Here is a 17,522-nt window from a genome sequence, read left to right as displayed (position 1 = left end):
CTGGGTTCTAGCCATGACTAAAGCAAAGTCCATGTTTGGACTTTCCAGTCACATGAGCCAATAAATCTACTTTTTCTGCCTAACGCAGTTAAATGTAGGTCCCTCGAGTGTATAACCAGATGAATCCTGATCAGCTCCCTTCCACAGGAACACAGGGGGAGGGGGAGGGGACTTGACCCCCTTTAGTGCACTTGACACCCCTTTAAGTGCTTGGAGCAGAGTGACAAGGACACTGTAGGAAGGAATGCACACATCCACGTCTTCACACTTTGCTCACATTCCCATGAATTTTGTGTAATTTCACCTCTGGTGACAGTTTCCAAAGCACAATTTGCTATTGGAACATATCCCATTAATTAACAGTACAATGGTCCAAGAATCCCCGGCTTTATATGAGAATTTCCTTTTTCCTATTGCACTCAAAACTCTTGGAAAAGTCTTATCAATGACTGTAATAATCAAATCACCAATCAAATCATTCTTTACAATGATCTTTCCTGAAGAATCCATTCTGCTTATGGGTGCCTTTGGAATACTACATGTGTTTCTCTGGACCTGACTCAGAAGCAGCAGGTAAATCTCTATGTGCCAGCTGCCTGGAAATTGCATACAGAAGCTCCCCACACAACTCACTTTCACTGAAAGATTCCCCAGCCTAGGATACAAAGCTAATTATAACCAGGGTTACAAATGATACCTAAATCATCTCACAATTATGAGCTCTGTAGTAGGACTTCATTAGAGAAAAATCATTCCTAACCCTTCAGTATATATATTTTGAGTGAAAAATATCTCATAACATTACTTTACTAAAGCATTTAACTATAGTTTCTACTTAATAGAAGCATTACTTTCTGTTAAGAAGAATGCCTATTCTTCATTTAAGCTGTTTGAAAAGCATGAAACTAAAGCATATGCTTCTGTATGGGGAAAAAGTAGTGGAAAAATAAAGTAAGATTTGAGAAGTTCCGAAATTTAGCCTACTTTTTACAAAATGGTAATTTATTCTAGTATCAGTAGCCAAATAACAAACTTGAAGGTCATTTTATAAGAGTTTCCATAACGCAAGACGTGACAAACCAGCAAAGTAAATAGCTTTCATAGGAGCTGGTAATAATTTATTCATAAAGCACTACAGAAAGTGTATCTCAGAACTCGGTTTGACAGCAAAACCTAAAAGTTCAATATTCTTACTGACAAATAAGAATAGTTGTTGATTCTTGAAGTGTTTTCTGTATGTACAGTTGTCCACAAGTACTTCTGAAGGTCTTTAGAAGAAAACTCCGGGTAAGAGACACTTTAGCCTAACACCAGACTGAGGTGTACTTGGTCTGACTTCAATGAGTAAATTACATAAATGTGAAGCATCTGACTATCTGGCATTACCAATGCCTGCCTGAAACTGGTATTGAAATAGTGAACTGTTCTTATTACAAATATCACCTCACACACACATACACATACTTCTCAGTCGAAATCTAGCAGCAGTAAATACACACAGAGAGCTTGTACCTACAAAATGTGAAATGCTGGCTTGGGCAATTAATTATAGCAAAAGAATGATTAATGGAGAAAATCTTTCAAACCCTCAGCCCTTTCTCTTAAGGACAGGCTCCATAGGGAGAAGAATAGTGCTGAACTTGGCAAACAATTGCTTCGCGTCTCCATTTCGCCTACGAAGATACTACCACATACAGATATTGCTTTAGGAAACCCTGACCACACTTTGCTCTTGCCAAGGACTACTATAAATTACGCTGTGGACATCTTTACAGAGAATGCTGAGTCTCTGGAACGAAGACAAAGGAGGGTGTAGCTTGGAGAAACCCAGCCAGGCGCTCCAAGGCTCCGGGTTCTGAGAGGCTGCCCCTCACGGCTCCTCTTGCGCTCTGAGGACTGGGGAGTCCGGAACTGACGGCGGGCTTGGTTTATTTCGCAAACTTCAGGAGACAGTGTTTACCCTAACTCCGGGGTCCCAAGCGGGGCGGGGGAGGGGGAATAAAGCAGCGCCCCGTTTCAGCTGCACTGACTGCCCACCCACCTCCCCACCGCCGGCAGCACCCTTTCCTTCCCCCTCACCTGTCCTGAGCTCGGGGCCTCGGGGGTCCGGTCGCCTGTCGCGGCTCTCACTCCCGGAGCTGGTGCGACGTCCGGCGCCTCCGGAGCCGAGCGAAGGAGGCGACGGGGTCGGGGGCGTCAGCAGGAAGCTCGGCAGCCGCGGGCAGCCGCGGTCTCGCTCCCCATCCCGGCGGGGCTCGGGCAGCGGTCGCGGCGCTGCCACGGCAGGCGGATGAGTCAGGCGAGGGGGCGGGCGGCGAGGTGTGCGGGCCGGCGGAGGGGAGTGGCGGCGGCGGCCTCTGGGCGGGGGGCGCGTCGCTGTCTGTGCCCGCCGTGGGTCGCCGGGACGCCGGCCACAGCCGTAGGGCGCACGGAGTCCGAGCGCTCCCGCCCTCGGAGGTCACCCGGCGCGGTGCGCCGGGCAGGGGACAGGGAATCGCTGCTCAGTCGTCGCCGCCGCCGCACAAGAAAGACAAAAGGGACCGGGAGCTGGGAAGGGAAAAGTTTTCTGCTCGGCTCCTGAAAGATGCCCACCGAACCCCACGCCCCAAGCGCTGAAGAGGAGGCTGGGGACGGGGTGCAGGGGGCCGGGCGGGCTACCAGGAGCGTGGCCACCGATCGCGACCTGGTGCACGCCAAGCTCCAGCCGTCCACGACCCGTGGGCACTCCCCCGGCCCGGCCGCCCCCAATCTCGCCGCCAGCCTCCTCCTCGAGGATGCAGACAAAATCCAATCCTCTCCCTCCAGGACCCCCAGCCCCCAAGACCCGTGCAGCGGCCGCAAAGTTGCACTTCCAGAACAGGGAATCACCGCAGACAAAAACCTATCTTTGAGAACAAAATACCTGCTTCCAGGAGCTCTTCTCCGGGCCGGAAGGCCAGAGGGTGGAAACGGACACTCCCACCCTCGGGGCGAGCCTCTCGCTGGAACCCCAGGTCTCAGAGCCGGGGTCCCGCCAGTCCCCGGAGGAGTGGAGAAGACCCGGCTGAATCCCGGTTTTCCTGGAGCAGGCGCTGCAGGACCCTGGCTCCACGCCCCTCGGACTCTTTCTTATCAGACGCCGCCTGGGCGGGTCGGGGTCCCCCTGGCGGGCTGCGCGGGCGCTGCGCAAGCGGAGCCAAACACCGCGCGGAGCGGACACCGCGAACGTCCGCTACCTACACCGGTCTGGAGCGCCCACCAGATCTAGCCCGGAAAGGGGCTCCGGGAGAGCGGCTCGGGGGCGAGGGTCATGGGCAGGGAGGACGAGGGCGAACCGGATCGTTGAGGGCTTCGATGAGCAGTGCTTAGGTTCAACTCCAAACATCACAGTCAAGGAGGGGTGTAGGTTAATCCTCCTTGCCCCCAAACATCCTGTGAGTGGGGACTGTGCCCTATTCATAGAGTAAAATGTTATGATAGTTACCTCCTATTCCGCAGAGACAGAACTGATGGTTGTATATATGCCGGTCAATTCAGTAAATAAAGTTTTATGTAAAACTCTGGATTACCAGATATTCCAACCACAACCCTGGCAGGTACAGAGCATACAATCCACCAGCGCAGGGAGTGGGTTGTACCTATGTGTCTCCTGAATGCATTTGAGCTGGTAACTAGAGGGCAAGTATGGCATTCTAGTGCAGTGTATTTGTGTCTTTCAATGTGCAATCTGCTGATCTCATTTTCAAGAAGGGTTTGTTTCTGGATGTGGAAAATGTATGCAAGAGGGAGAGAGAGAGAATAGAATTCCATGCAAAATTTTAACATTAAAAAAAATCTTGGAAATCAGATAGGGCAGTGAAGAGAGATTGCTGTAGAAATGGATTTCTTTGGTACAATCTTCCTGTCTCGACTAGAAGAACTTGGAGATTTGGCACTTTTAGTAAAAATTTCACAATCGAAATGTTAAAAACAAAACTAAAAACTAAAAGGGTTGGAAGTTGGAAGGGGGTGGAGAAATGAGTCACCGCTGTAAACCATCTGTGGTTTTATTTTTGCCCCACCTGTTTCTAAAATCTCTAGCCCACAGCCAACTGCTCAACTCACTTAGGTGTTCTTACACATTTGCCCAGACATCCCATTAAAGGAGTGTGATTCCATGGTGCCTTCCTTCTAATCGTAGCCTCTACTTTTTATGACTAAATATCTTGAAACCACATTTCTCTGTAAAGCTCCTGAGAGAGGATATCTCCTGATTATGTTCAGTAGCTTTCTAGCAAATGAAGAATGGGCTCATGGTGTCCATCAGGACCATTAAACATGACATCCTAAGACAAGTAGTGACACATTTAAAATGGTCATCTAGCCATGTTACACAGTGAAAGACTGAGCCTCCCTCAAAGATGCAGGCCATGAAATAAGGAATAAGCACATTCTTTTGGCCACAAATATTGATGATTCATTTCTGAACTTAGATTTTAAAAAAGAAGCTGAAAAATGGATTACATAAGCTCACCAAAGGGGAATTATTTACATTTCTGTTAAAAATAATTACTATTAGTCTCAGAAAAAACGGGGTAAAATATTCTATAAATAGAGGATTATCTGCAATTCAGTAGACCAAGCAACTCCCAAGATATTATTTATAAATTCTTCCCTGGCATTGAGTGCTCAAACTCAGGTAAATTATTTAATCTCTGCTAATGGCCAGTATCCCTCCATCTGGGAAAAGCACAGCAAAAATACCAGGTCAGTAATGGATTTTGAATTTAGCTCCATATTTTCTTTTGAGGTAATGGATGGAAGCTCTCACCATCAAGCTGCACTGCACTTCACATATAATATTTTTTACAGTGTCCTTCTGAGATGTGTAAATTTCCACTAGAACAAACCCATCTTACAAGAGTGCATAGTGGGAACAGAACATTCCCTATAATTCAAGCTCAACTATGTACTAACAGAGGGACTTGAAACTTCATTTTTCCCATCCCTTAAGTAGGAACAAACCTATTTCAAAGTATTTTTGCACAGATTAAATGAAATAATACATGTAAGACTCTGTTTACCTGTGACACAGTTCCTCAACACATATTTAGTTACACACACACACCACAAACTTGTTTTAATGCTGTTAACATAGTAAAAAAGAAGACTCTTCCTCTGGAATCAAGAATTGACTTGAGAAAAAATGTTGAAATGTGAAGTTCAACATTTTCATTCTTTTTTTTTTTTTATTTAATTTATTTATTTTTGGCTGTGTTGTGTCTTCGTTTCTGTGCGAGGGCTTTGTCTAGTTGCGGCAAGCGGAGGCCACTCTTCATCGCCGTGCGCGGGCCTCTCACTATCGTGACCGCTCTTGTTGCGGAGCACAGGCTCCAGACGAGCAGCCTCAGTAGTTGTGGCTCACAGGCCTAGTTGCTCCGCGGCATGTGGTATCCTCCCAGACCAGGGCTCGAACCCGTGTTCCCTGCATTAGCAGGCAGATTCTCAACCACTGCGCCACCAGGGAAGCCAACATTTTCATTCTTGGTACACTACAAATATAAGCCCGATGGATGGCAAAACATTTTGAATGAATTCATTTTGAAAACATATATTAAAATGAAAAAGAACAAGTATTCATAAGCAGATCGTGTAACAAGGTTAAGGGAAGGCTTATTAGAAGGTTTATATGGGATGGTAGTCATTTGCTTTTGCCATAAATGTAGCCCATAGCATCTCCAGACCTAAGAAAAAAATTCCTCAACCAGAAAATAAAAATATCTTTAATGGCAAACAAATGGAATTGTTTGCCAGACTCTTATCTGAATTACTTTGTTCCAGCTGTGAAATAGATTTGATAGTCATAAAGCCCCTGAGGAAGCTTTTCCGGCACCCAGAGTTGCTGTTTCAAAGTAAGGGGTAAAGAAGGACAAAGTCAAAGAAAATTATCTGCCTGAGTTCATCCTTAAAATACGGAATTAGGTGGAAAGAATCCAGAAGAAAGTAAAAGGTAGCAGAAATACATTTAAAATTAAAATTTTAAATCATTTTAATTTCACTGTTATTTTGAGTAGCATTTTGCCATATTTAAAATTTTTCTCTCTCATTATGTACAAGTGGTTAATAGTTGAGTAGATTTAGCAGCAGAAAGATGTTGCTAGTTTCTGTTCATCAAATGTGCAACTTAGATATCTCAAATAGATATTTTATAATGTTGAGGCTGACGATATTACTTAAATGTTTTATGAATTCTCTATTTGATAATAAACCTGATTAGATTCTTTCTACCTGAGTAGCACTAGTGGCATACACTTTTAAAATGCAGACGCGGGCACCCTCTCTCCCTTCTAAAGCCCCAGTTCTGGGCTTCCCTGGTGGCGCAGTGGTTGAGAGTCCGCCTGCCGATGCAGGGGACACGGGTTCGTGCCCCGGTCTGGGAAGATCCCACATGCCGCGGAGCGGCTGGGCCAGTGAGCCATGGTCACTGAGCCTGCGCGTCCGGAGCCTGTGCTCTGCAACGGGAGAGGCCACAACAGTGAGAGGCCCGTGTACCGCAAAAAGATAAAAATAATAAAAAAATAAATAAATAAAGCCCCAGTTCTTTCCTCTGGACAGATTTGTACCTACTTATATAAAGGGAAGGATCACCACATAGCTGCTAGAAATCCAAGAAGTACTTTAAAAATTTCTGACTGTGTGTTTTGTTACAAGAATCTACCCATAGAAAATATTAGAGGTTTGAGAGAAATGGCAGAGAAGATGGTAGTGGTGGCCCACCTGCTCTACTGTCCATGGTACTGAACCAGTCAAGGCGCATGAGCACCTGGCTGCTCAAAGTATGGTCTGAGGTTCGGCAACATTGGCATCACTGAGGAGTTGTTAGAATAGCAGGATCTCAGTCCCAGCCCAAACCTACTGAATGATATTCTGCAATTAACAACATCCTCAAGTGACTAGTCTGCTTGTTGAAATTTGAGAAGTGTTAACACAAGGACACAATTCTCACTGCCTTGTGACTTCCCTAGTTCTCTGCTTATATCACCCCTCAATTCAGTCCCCTCCAGAGGCATACCCCAAATGTTGCCCTTTTAGCTACATTTTATTTGGTGATAGTTGTGTGGTGTTACCTGGAGAGCATAGCCTTTGAATCAAACAACTTGTACTGACCGTTCTGAGCTTCATCGTTCTCACTCATAAAGTGTCAATAATTATAGTATGTCCTTATGATGCTGTTTTAATGATTCAATGATAATAAAATAGGAGCCTGGTACATAGCAGATGTCTCTCAACCATTGTGTGAATGCTACATCCTCTAACCAGGATGGAGGCCCTCTTTACATAACATTCTCAGGCATGGTGAAAACTTATCGTAAAAAAGTTTAATCACCAGTTCCTGCTCAATCAAATCAATAGCACATTACATACACATTAAATTAATAATATTCAATAAAACAAAAATTTAAAACCTACCAAATCTTTCAGTTTAGTGTTTCTTCACCCATAATTTAATTTATTTCACATGTTGTATGATTCCTTTTATATGAAATATCCAGAAAAGATAAAGCCTTGGATATAGAAAGCAGTTTAGTGGTTACCAGGATCTGTTGGAGAGGGAATGGGGTATGACTGCTAAATGAATTCAGGGTTTCCCTTTTGAGGTAATGAATATTCCACCTATAATTTATGATCTGGAGTAAAGAAAGATAATGTCTTTCTTGACAGTTATATTAGATCTTTTTTATTAATTTAGTACAAGATGACTTGTCATTTTGAAATAAAAAATGTTTATAAATATCTGGAAGTCTTAATTATACTACCAGCGGAAATCTGTACATCACACAGCTGACTCTGTAAACAGTAATCATTTACACTTATGTACAGACCTTAATTAAGCCATGATGTTGGTAAAATAGAATGCAGCTTTAACTGTGCTATTTAGAAGCCCTGGGAATACCCTTTCCCACATTTATTTTAGAACATTAGGAAATGTTGAAATATTCATTTTTCAAAAGAAATGTCAAACCTGATCATCTTCTCTATTACAATAGTAATTTGATGAATTTTGACACTTAGGATCTTTGCTCATTGTGCCATTGCTGATCTGAAAGCACCTGTTTCTATAAGGGAATGAGCTGTAATGAACTCGAGCAGGTCAAATCTTCTTTTAGGCACTACATTCAGTTTTTAAAGTTGCTGGAAAGCAACCTTTAAAATACCTTAGCTGTCATTCCTTTCAGCTCCCTCATTTTTAGATTTATGAACACAAGATAAGTGCCTGTCTCAGGATCATATAACCAGAGTGGTGCGAACATGATCATAACCCAAGTCTTTCTATTCCTACTCAGTGCTTATTCAACACTTGTAAAACGTGACTAATGAAAGGCTGTTTTAAAATCCCCAGGCAACTGAGAGATTTCAGCACATCCCTGGAAGTATATACATTTCCCCAGCCTTACCATGCCTCCACACCTAAGGAAACAGTTTCCGATAAAATAAGTAGAACCTCAGTTTTAGATTGTTCATTCATTAATTCAGAAAGCATTCACATAATGTATTGGACATTATATTCAGTTAGGATCTTATAAAAATCAGAGTTCGAGCTCTTTTCTTCATATTTGTGTCCTGGTATGTTTGGCACTTCCATAAGCATATAGTTGCAGAGTGAAAAGTGCCTAATTAGGGTAGAAAATGGTGATATAAAGTTAAAGTCATCAGAAATCCTTTCAGAAGCTATGGTTCAAAGGAGATATCAAAGACAGGGGGATACAAGATCTTGGCTTTAAAAAACAAGGAGGCTTCAAAAGATCGACAAAAGGGGTACAGAAATCAAAGAAGGAGGACTGTGCATGCAATTTCCAGAGGATGAAACAGTGTGGTACATTCAGATGTGTGTTGGTTAAGCCAGTGTGGCTGGAGTATGGAAGTAAGCCAGAGCTGTAAAAAGGATTGGAGAGATAGGCAGGGACAAGCTCACAAAGGGCCTTGCATCCCAGGTTAAAGAGTTTACATTTTAACCTTGAGAAATTAAGGAACATTAAAATGTCCCTTTGGCAGCAGTGGTAGAGGTTGGTTGGAAAGGATGGGGGACCCAGAAGCAGGCAGGCAAAGATGTTAGAAGATTTTTGTAACAGCCCAGGCAAGGGAAGATGATGGACTGAACTAGGACTTTGGAAATAGGGATAAATTGGAGAAATTCAGAACATAAATGTCCTTATTTATGGTTTCTAGCACTGGGGTTCCATGAACAGAGCAATGTATTGCCTTTTCTGTTCATAACATTTCTGCTATATAAGAAATGAAGGCTAAGAGTTCATGGGCTATTTTCACCACAGCCTAATTCTCAGTCCTTAAAAACATACAATCTGTTCAAGAGTTAAAATTCAGATATATATGAAAGCAATAGATTGCAGTATTGTCCCTAGCAACAAAAATACCATAGTGAACCTTCACATATTACTTACAGTAAGGAAGGCACTATTTAAGCATTTTATATTTATTAACTCTTCACAACAACTTTCTAGGGTAAGTGCTAATTTCTTCCCATTTTACAGATGAAATAACTGAGACCTAGGAAGTTAAGTAATTTGAATAAGTTAGTAAGTGGAGGAACTGGGCTTATGAGCACGTGCAGCCTGCTGCCAGAGTCTGGGCTCTCAAGAACTATGTTAACTGTTTCTCAGTGAAAACTGGAAATCACCCCGTGCTCATCACTAGTTAAATTATGATGTTCATACAATGGAATACCATGCAGCATTAAACAGAAAAGATCTATAACCAGTGATGTGGGTAGATGTCAAAGAGACACTGTTAAGTGAGAAAAGAAGTTGTAGAACATCTTGAATAGTGTGATCCCATCTTTGCTAAAAAGTGTGTGTGTGTGTGTGTGTGCGCGTGTGTAAGGCATGGAAGGATATATACTAAAATATTAGCAGAGGCTACCAATGGGGAATAAAATTAAACAGTGAGAGGATTCTTCTAATTTTTATTTTATACAATTTAGTTTTTTAAAATTGTTTTATAGTGACATTATGTTACTTTTATAATGAACATTCAAAAAATGACAATAACAACCTTGGAGACCTTTCTTTCCTCTGTAACTCTGGACCTAGCAACAGGATGGATCTTACTTATAAATGACAGATTTAGGAAGTTCACCTTCATATTTTCAGAGCTTTTCTCCAAAACTGACATATACAAGCAACCACAAATTTAAGAACTAGGTTTCACCTTATAATTCATCAGCTAAAATATAAAATTTCTGAAATTCTTCCTGAGATCTGCAAACTGAATTGAAAGCTTCCTGAACTTTCATTATATCTAAATGAAAGTCACAAGGAATCTTTTGCAAATGCAATCAATCTGCAGCTTCATTGTCTTTCTTTCTTTTAGATGTGTGAAAGAATAATTTACTTCAAAATGTGGAAAAAGATAAGGTAATGGTTGCCTGATTTTCTGTTATCTTGCTAGCAAGAGCATTATCTACTTATACTCTTCTGCTTCTATGGGAGAATGCAACTTTTTGCTGTAGTATATTTGATTAGCAACCATCAAATAATTTTTAAAAAAACAGAAAGTGATACATTATTGCTTTTAGAGAAATTAATCCTATTCACTGACCATGTACCAGTGAATAGGAAATTTAGAATTTCTTTTCCTACTGACAAGATAAGTCCCCATTCTTCAAGTGTTTGTCACATCAGCTCTTTTTCTTTTTTTTTTTTTTTTTTCTTTTGGTACGCGGGCCTCTCACAGTTGTGGCCTCATCCATGGTGGAGCACAGGCTCCGGACGCGCAGGCTCAGCGGCCATGGCTCACAGGCTCAGCCGCTCCGCGGCATGTGGGATCCTCCCAGACCGGGGCACGAACCCGTGTCCCCTGCGTTGGCAGGCGGACTCTCAACCACTGCGCCACCAGGGAAGCCCCAAATCAGCTCTTTTGTCTTCCTATAGGCTTTCTCATTAACTACTTAAACGTAAGTTGACAAGTGCCAACAAAAAATTGAGAACAGTGCTTTCACAAAGTTTACCGAATATAATCATGAACAATGCTCTTTTACAGTGTTTAAGTGTATAGTGTGCCAGAAAGTTTTCCTTCACAGATTGATTAATTACCTAATAGAGAATTTGAAATTACTTTTTTAACCTTGAGAGAGAAGATAAACACTGGAATGTTGGAGCAAAGAGTTTAACTTGCCCAGATTTTGACACCTAATAAGTGTCAGGCCTAGAACAAGAATACAATTTTCCTGTCCATCAGAGACCCCAAAGGAAGTAAAGAGAAAAGTATGTACTCCAACACCTGACTATGCTTTTTACCCATAGAAACATGAGGAAATGGAAGATAAATGTTTCAACCACCTCCAACAGTACAGTTTTTCAACAATTATAAACCAAAAATACAATTATAAACCAAAAATACATAAGCTATATCACAATTGATCCTTTTGGCTGAGACCCATTAATATCAAAGCTCTAAGAATCTCAGAATGAAGACATGGTGTTACACATACATCTCCCTAGAGCAGTGTATACTTTCTTTGCTGCTCACAGAAACCATGTGTTCCACTGAAAATAAAAGTCTACTCTTCAAAATGTTTAATTTCTAACTCAGTGAGCATGAAGATCTCAGACATCTTGCAATGATAAGTTCTGAGAAGGAGAAATTTTCATATTCTTCGATGATCTTTAAGTGATGCTATATTGCCTTATCCTTGATTTTACATTAGCATTGGTGTTGAAAGGATGGGTAGTTGGGGCCTTTTTCATTGGAAGTAATTTGTAATCATAAATATGAGAATTGGTGGTTACTATTGGCAAGGGTGAGGGTTCTATTTATAGTAAGAAAAGTCATAAAGTGAAGAGGTTTCAATTCAAACTCCTTAAGTTGTGAGTCACACTTGGGTTTTAAACTAAGTCCATTTTAATGGACTTTTACTCATAAAGACTTAATATCTTTGTTCATTAACTTAGCTCCTTAACTGGAGTTGACCCTCCTTTCTTTCTCAAAATGACCGCATTAATTTTTAATCAGGTCATTCTCTTGCTTAAAAACTTCTATGGCTGCCTCTTACAGAAAGATAAGATACAAAATATTCAGCTTGCCATAGCAACCTAGTGTGTTTTTCGACCTTTCTAGACTTCTCTATAACCTTTCTCAGGACACTAATAGAATTGCCTTACTTGTTGTCCTAACATTCAACTTGGGAACAGGGCACGATCCATGACCCAGGACAGATACTGAGAATTTTCTAGTCCCAGTTATGAGGGTCGGTTCTCTATTTTTGGTTTTTTTTTATTCTTGAGCTCCCTGTTTTCATATGTGAAGTCAAGCAGCCCAACTTCTTTTATGCCAGTTGGGGACAGCTGATGAATTCTCACTTCCCTGCTGGGAGGGAGCCTAAGGCTCGGTTTCCATGTTTACTCGTTCAAAGAACATGTGTCGAGAGCTTGCCCTGTGCCAGGTACAAGGCCTTGAAAGTGCTCTGAATGCTGCTGTCTCTGAGGGGCTTTCTGGAGACCTGGATTCTCTCCCTATCTCCACCCCCTCAAAACCAACCTCCCTCATGATTTTGCCTAAGGCTTGTCTCAGTCTAGGGGATTCTTATTCACCAACGCGAATGCAGTTCAATCTACACTAACACATCTCTTCCTGCTTCATCCAAAGCACCCCTTTCAGGATGCGGAACACCCTCCTAGGCAGCAGAAGCTGAGGAGTTGTTTCCAGAGCTGCCAGACAGGAAGTGCCTCAGTGGGTGTCAGCATATGCTCATTTCTGATTGATTGATGAAAAGAGATGGTGAGGTTTTGAAATTTTGTCTTTTTCATCCCGAGGCCCCCTTTTACAACACCTCTCTCCCTTGAGTGGGACCCTACTAGCTCCACTTCCATGCAGGCGCCTAATGCCTTCCTGTTGCCTTCAGGCTTCTCCCACCTTTCCCTGCCCTCTCCCCGCTCAAAACATTCACCTCAATTCAGCCCTCATTCATTAAGTGCTCATTAGCTATTGGGCCACTTGATCATTGCCCCACCTCAAGAGGTTTGGAGCAAATTGACTGGTTACTTTGACAGAAATGTATTCATAGCACAATATTAGATCAATAAATGGTCCCCCTTTCCTCCACTTGTGTACTGTTCAGTGTTTGGGGCTCAGAGAAAGTGTGCAGAAGTATTGACAGAAGAGATGGAGGGGGTGAGCTGGGCATAGAGGGGGCAGGTGTCCTGAAATGGCAGAAAGAACATTTCCTAGGCCAAAGTAAAACTAACACAGTCTCTCTTCCTCTCTCTCTCTCTCTCTCTTCCCCCACCAGCCCCTGTCTTTTCTTTTGCCTTTTCCTTTCCCCTTCCTTTCCTTCCTGTTTTTGGTTTTGTGAGAATAATACCCAACTTTTCTCTTAAAAAACAAGTCAGATAATCCTACATGCCGCAATGAAGATCCCGCATGCTGCAACTGAGACCCAGCGCAGGCAAAATAAATAAATAAATAAATATATTTTAAAAAATCAGATAATTTAGAAAAGTATATGTATATATGGGGGGTGGGGTGTCAGCAGGGAGGGATTGCCTATCAGAACCAGGGAAAGTCAGAAACAAGTGTCTCTGCAGAAATATTTACACATAATACATTAAATGAATAAAGTTGGATTACCACTTAGATTTTGGGATTTTGTCAGTGTGCAAACATATGGATGGAAAGCAATAGACATGTAGCAAACCACTGGGAGGAAAAGTAACAAAATGCCAGCAGTTGTTCTTACTGGTTAGGGATACACTTATATATGTATGACCAAATTTTCTACAATGAAGATTTGCTACTCTATAACAAGAAAAATAAATTGTTAATAAGACAAGGAAAACAAAAACCAGAAATAGTTTCCTCCCTGAGGGCTGCCTCTTGGCTTGGGGACTCCAGCAAGCCCCTCTCTCAGGGGATTTACTGGGGTGAAGAGGTGTCCATTACTCTTTGTCAGTGATTTCTTCTTAGACTGGCACTTGGTCTCCTGCTATTTCCCTCAGAACTCCCAGCCTCTAACTTGCCCAGATCCTACTGTGCTACTTGTCCTTTGCCCTTGACACTGAACTCTCCTCATAGTGAATCAGCATTCATCCTCTGACCCCTAGGAGAGGAAAATGTAGACAATGTTTGAAACAGGACAATACTGGAGAATTAGGGCTATAGGATACATTTAGCTTTGCAACAATACTGCTGAGACATGCCTTTTATTAATTATTTCTCCACCCATACATTGGCATGTTATTTTTGCGCTGGCCCAAACTCTCCAACAAAGTTCTGTGTGACTAGAAAGCATCCTTTCATCTCTTGGTCATGACTTATAATACAGGTAATTCATTTAAGACCTCAGGCTGTGGAGATTTGGGGCTGACTCGAGGGATGTCAGGGAGAATGAACGTTCAGTGAAATGAAATCTTTTCTAAGTAAAAATTTATTTGACAAGATTCTGAGAGCTGTTGGTAATGCATCCCTGAAATAGCCTTTTATGCCAGATTCAATATGAAATTACAGAAAAATACCCAAAGTACATAAAAATCAATAACAATAATCCCCAAAGTAATTAAATTCCATCATCTTTTCCAAAAAGTTGTCTTCTTCCAGAAGTTTTCTAAAATTTCTTATTTGATTCCATTCTAGAAGAGTCAGGTTTTGTTCCTAGTAGCTTTGAATCAAGGCCCCCCAGCAAGGTCTGAATTTTCTAGGTTCATCAGCTACACTGCTTACCAAAGCATGGTCAACACCTCCTTTTCTTTTACATACTAAAGACTTTGATAACTTTATAACATTTTAATAATTTTGTTACTGCTACCTTTCAAGAAAGTTAGTTAGCTTCTTAGAGTAGATAAAGAACAGTTAAAAATCAACTAAAATATTGAATTACATGCAAAACGTTATGTGATTAAGAATTGGGTTAAATAATTTTCTTTTTGAATGATAGAGTCTCACATTTTAAACTGTCATTAAAGAAAAAGATCCATACATTTCCAGTATTGTGGGACTCTGTCAAGACGATATGAGGTTTCATATTTTTAATAAGAGAAATCCTTGCAAAAATCAAAACATGCCATGGTTTGCAGAGCCTCTAAAGTGAGTTTTAAAGCGATTAACTTCAATTAATTATGAATGTGATTGTAAGATATTAAAATTAATAGCCCAATTCTTACTAAAATTAATTGAAAGTGATGCTTAATGCACAGGTTGCTTAGCAATTACATTTTTGTGTTTTCATATTAATTTTCCAAAGCGGCTGCTCCGTTTATGCATGCTAGCCAAAACCAGCTCATTATGGATTCTAAAACAATTTTTTCCTGAGGTTTGTAAGCAACGTTTTGTTAAAAAAAAAAGATTCTAAATCTCTGGTTCTTAAACATTTTATTTTCTTCCTTATTATTTATTAGCCATTTGAGGATTAAATGAGAGCTATGGTTTCTCATCCCAGAAAAATACACATGCAATCATATCCAAAATTTTTTCCTATGCTTGGAGAGAATTCACAGTTGGCCTGATCCTTTAGGATCATTCAGTTATCCATAAACCTGAGGTTAAGAACCCCTGTCCAAAGCCTAGGTCAAGGTTTTATGTCAAGGTCAAGAGACATGTCTATGTCTTTGCTTTGTAAGAACTACTTCCCTGACAAGTTTAATCCATTAGAATAGTTTATGAATAGTTAAAATTTATTGAGCTGAATTTCAGCTGAGCTGAAAATTTATTGAACATGAAGGTGTTTGTGTGTAGAAAGTGCATAATTATGCATTTTAATCTTTCAGCCAGTCAGTAGGCTTAGAGAAGGTAGAGAAGACATAATGAAATGCCATCCTTTTGCCATTTATTTCCTGAAAGGCTCCCAAAAGAGCATGCTTCAGTGTGTTTAACAAGATGCTATGATACCAACAACTTCCCACTCACACGTGCTGCCATCAACACCACATGTAGTGCACCAATGCCAAGACGCCCTCCGGGTCCTTGCTCATGGACAGATGAAAGTCACGCCACACCAACGCAAAGCTCTGACTACAGACACACCCCTATCACCTGGGTCATGGAATCTATAGCCCCAGAATATCCTCATTCACCTGTATTTATAATGGAATTTTTAAGCCGGAGTGGGCTTCAACTAACTAGAGTGGACTTCGTTTGTTTTTGAGGCAAGTGAAGCATGATTTTATTCCATTTCTTATTTAAAAAGTATCAGTAGGTTCTTAAGTGAGAAAATAACCAACAAATAAACAAAACTAAAATCTGAATTAAAAGCAAGAACTAGGCATTCCTACTGCATCTTTATTCTAAAAGTCATTCATGTTTGACCGTTTTGCATTGTCCATAGAATAGCCTACGTTGTCAATTAGTTGACGAATGCTGATGTCATGTTCTGTGGTAAAGCAAGGTAGAGTGACAGACCATATTAGTTATTACCACTTAGCTTTTCTTTATTTCTTGACAGCAAACTGTCAAACAATACACAAACAAACCTTAACACTGAGAGTCTGTGGAATCTAATGTCAGTAAAGCTCAGTCATTAGCGGCACCTAAAACTTTGTGTGGTCCAAATATACTGGAAACCTTTTAAGGCTTCTGGCAACAGTTTTTGCTTCCAGACAGATTTCACTCAAAGATGACACACTTGTCTGGAAGCTTGACTGCATCAGGGAAATTAAACATCATCAGAAAAAAAAAAGTTTCAAGAAGAGATTGAACACAATTTGAAGCAACATAACCTTGAACTTAATCATAACAGATGCCATATGGCTGGCTACAATAGCAGGAAACTAAGGTGTTTGTGAAAAAAAGTCTCAAAATGATATAAATATGATCAGAATATCAAATTTGATTGTATCTAGTATTTTCTTCTTCTTTTTTTTTTTTTAGAGATTCCTAGGAATTCTTGTAGAATTAAAAGATGAGGTTTGGAGAATCCATCCTGGTTTTACCTTAACCCTTCTTATTTTTACTTAAAGGATTAACATTTGTGGTCAGCAGAGTAATGGCTCTTTAAAGATATCTATGCCCCAATGCTCTAGAAACTGTGAATATATTATGTTACATAGTAATGAAGCATTAAGGTTGTGGTAGAGTTAAGGTTACTAATTAGCTGGCCTTGATGTGGGGACTTTATCCTGGATTATCCAGGTAAGCACAATGTAAACACAGAGTCTTTGTAAGTGAGAGAGAGGATAAGAGAGTGAGAGTCAGAGAGAAATTCGAAGATGCTATGCTTCTGGCTTTGAAGATGGAAGGGCTACAAGCCAAGAAATGTTGGAAAAGGCAAGGAAACTGATTTTCCTCTAGAGTCTCCAGAAGGAACCAGCCCTGTCAATACCTTTACTTTAGCCCAGGCAAACTCATTTTGGACTTCTGCCCTCCAGAACTATAAGATAATAAATTTGTGTTGTTTAAACTACTAAGTGTGTGGTGATTTGTTATAGCAGCAATAGATGACAAATAAAGTATTATTAAACACATATTGTTTGACCATCTCTGCATTAAAGATAGGGTACATACTGAGGTATAAGTTATGGTTCAATAAGTTTAGTGGAGAATAAAATTATATTTACAAG

General features: G+C 40.9%; 1 protein-coding gene across 1 annotated transcript in view; it reads right to left on the bottom strand.

Annotated features, from left to right (window-relative positions):
* The window catches only part of TMEM200A (transmembrane protein 200A), a 78,312-nt gene extending 75,226 nt beyond the window's left edge, over positions 1–3,086 (bottom strand). Inside the window, exons 1-2 of the mRNA XM_030760296.2 lie at positions 2,903–3,086; positions 2,080–2,547 (exon numbers count right to left, since the gene is read on the bottom strand). The gene's annotated coding sequence lies outside the window, so the exon portion shown is untranslated. The remainder of the gene's footprint in view (positions 1–2,079; positions 2,548–2,902) is intronic.
* Positions 3,087–17,522: the final 14,436 nt, after the last annotated feature.

Source organism: Delphinapterus leucas, chromosome 12, assembly GCF_059928025.1.
Source record: "Delphinapterus leucas isolate spDelLeu-1000000601 "Yukka" chromosome 12, BTC_Dleu_Yukka2, whole genome shotgun sequence".
Lineage (NCBI taxonomy): Eukaryota > Metazoa > Chordata > Mammalia > Artiodactyla > Monodontidae > Delphinapterus > Delphinapterus leucas.
The sequence above is the reverse complement of the archived record's forward strand: the minus strand, read 5'-3'. Positions and strand labels throughout refer to the sequence as shown.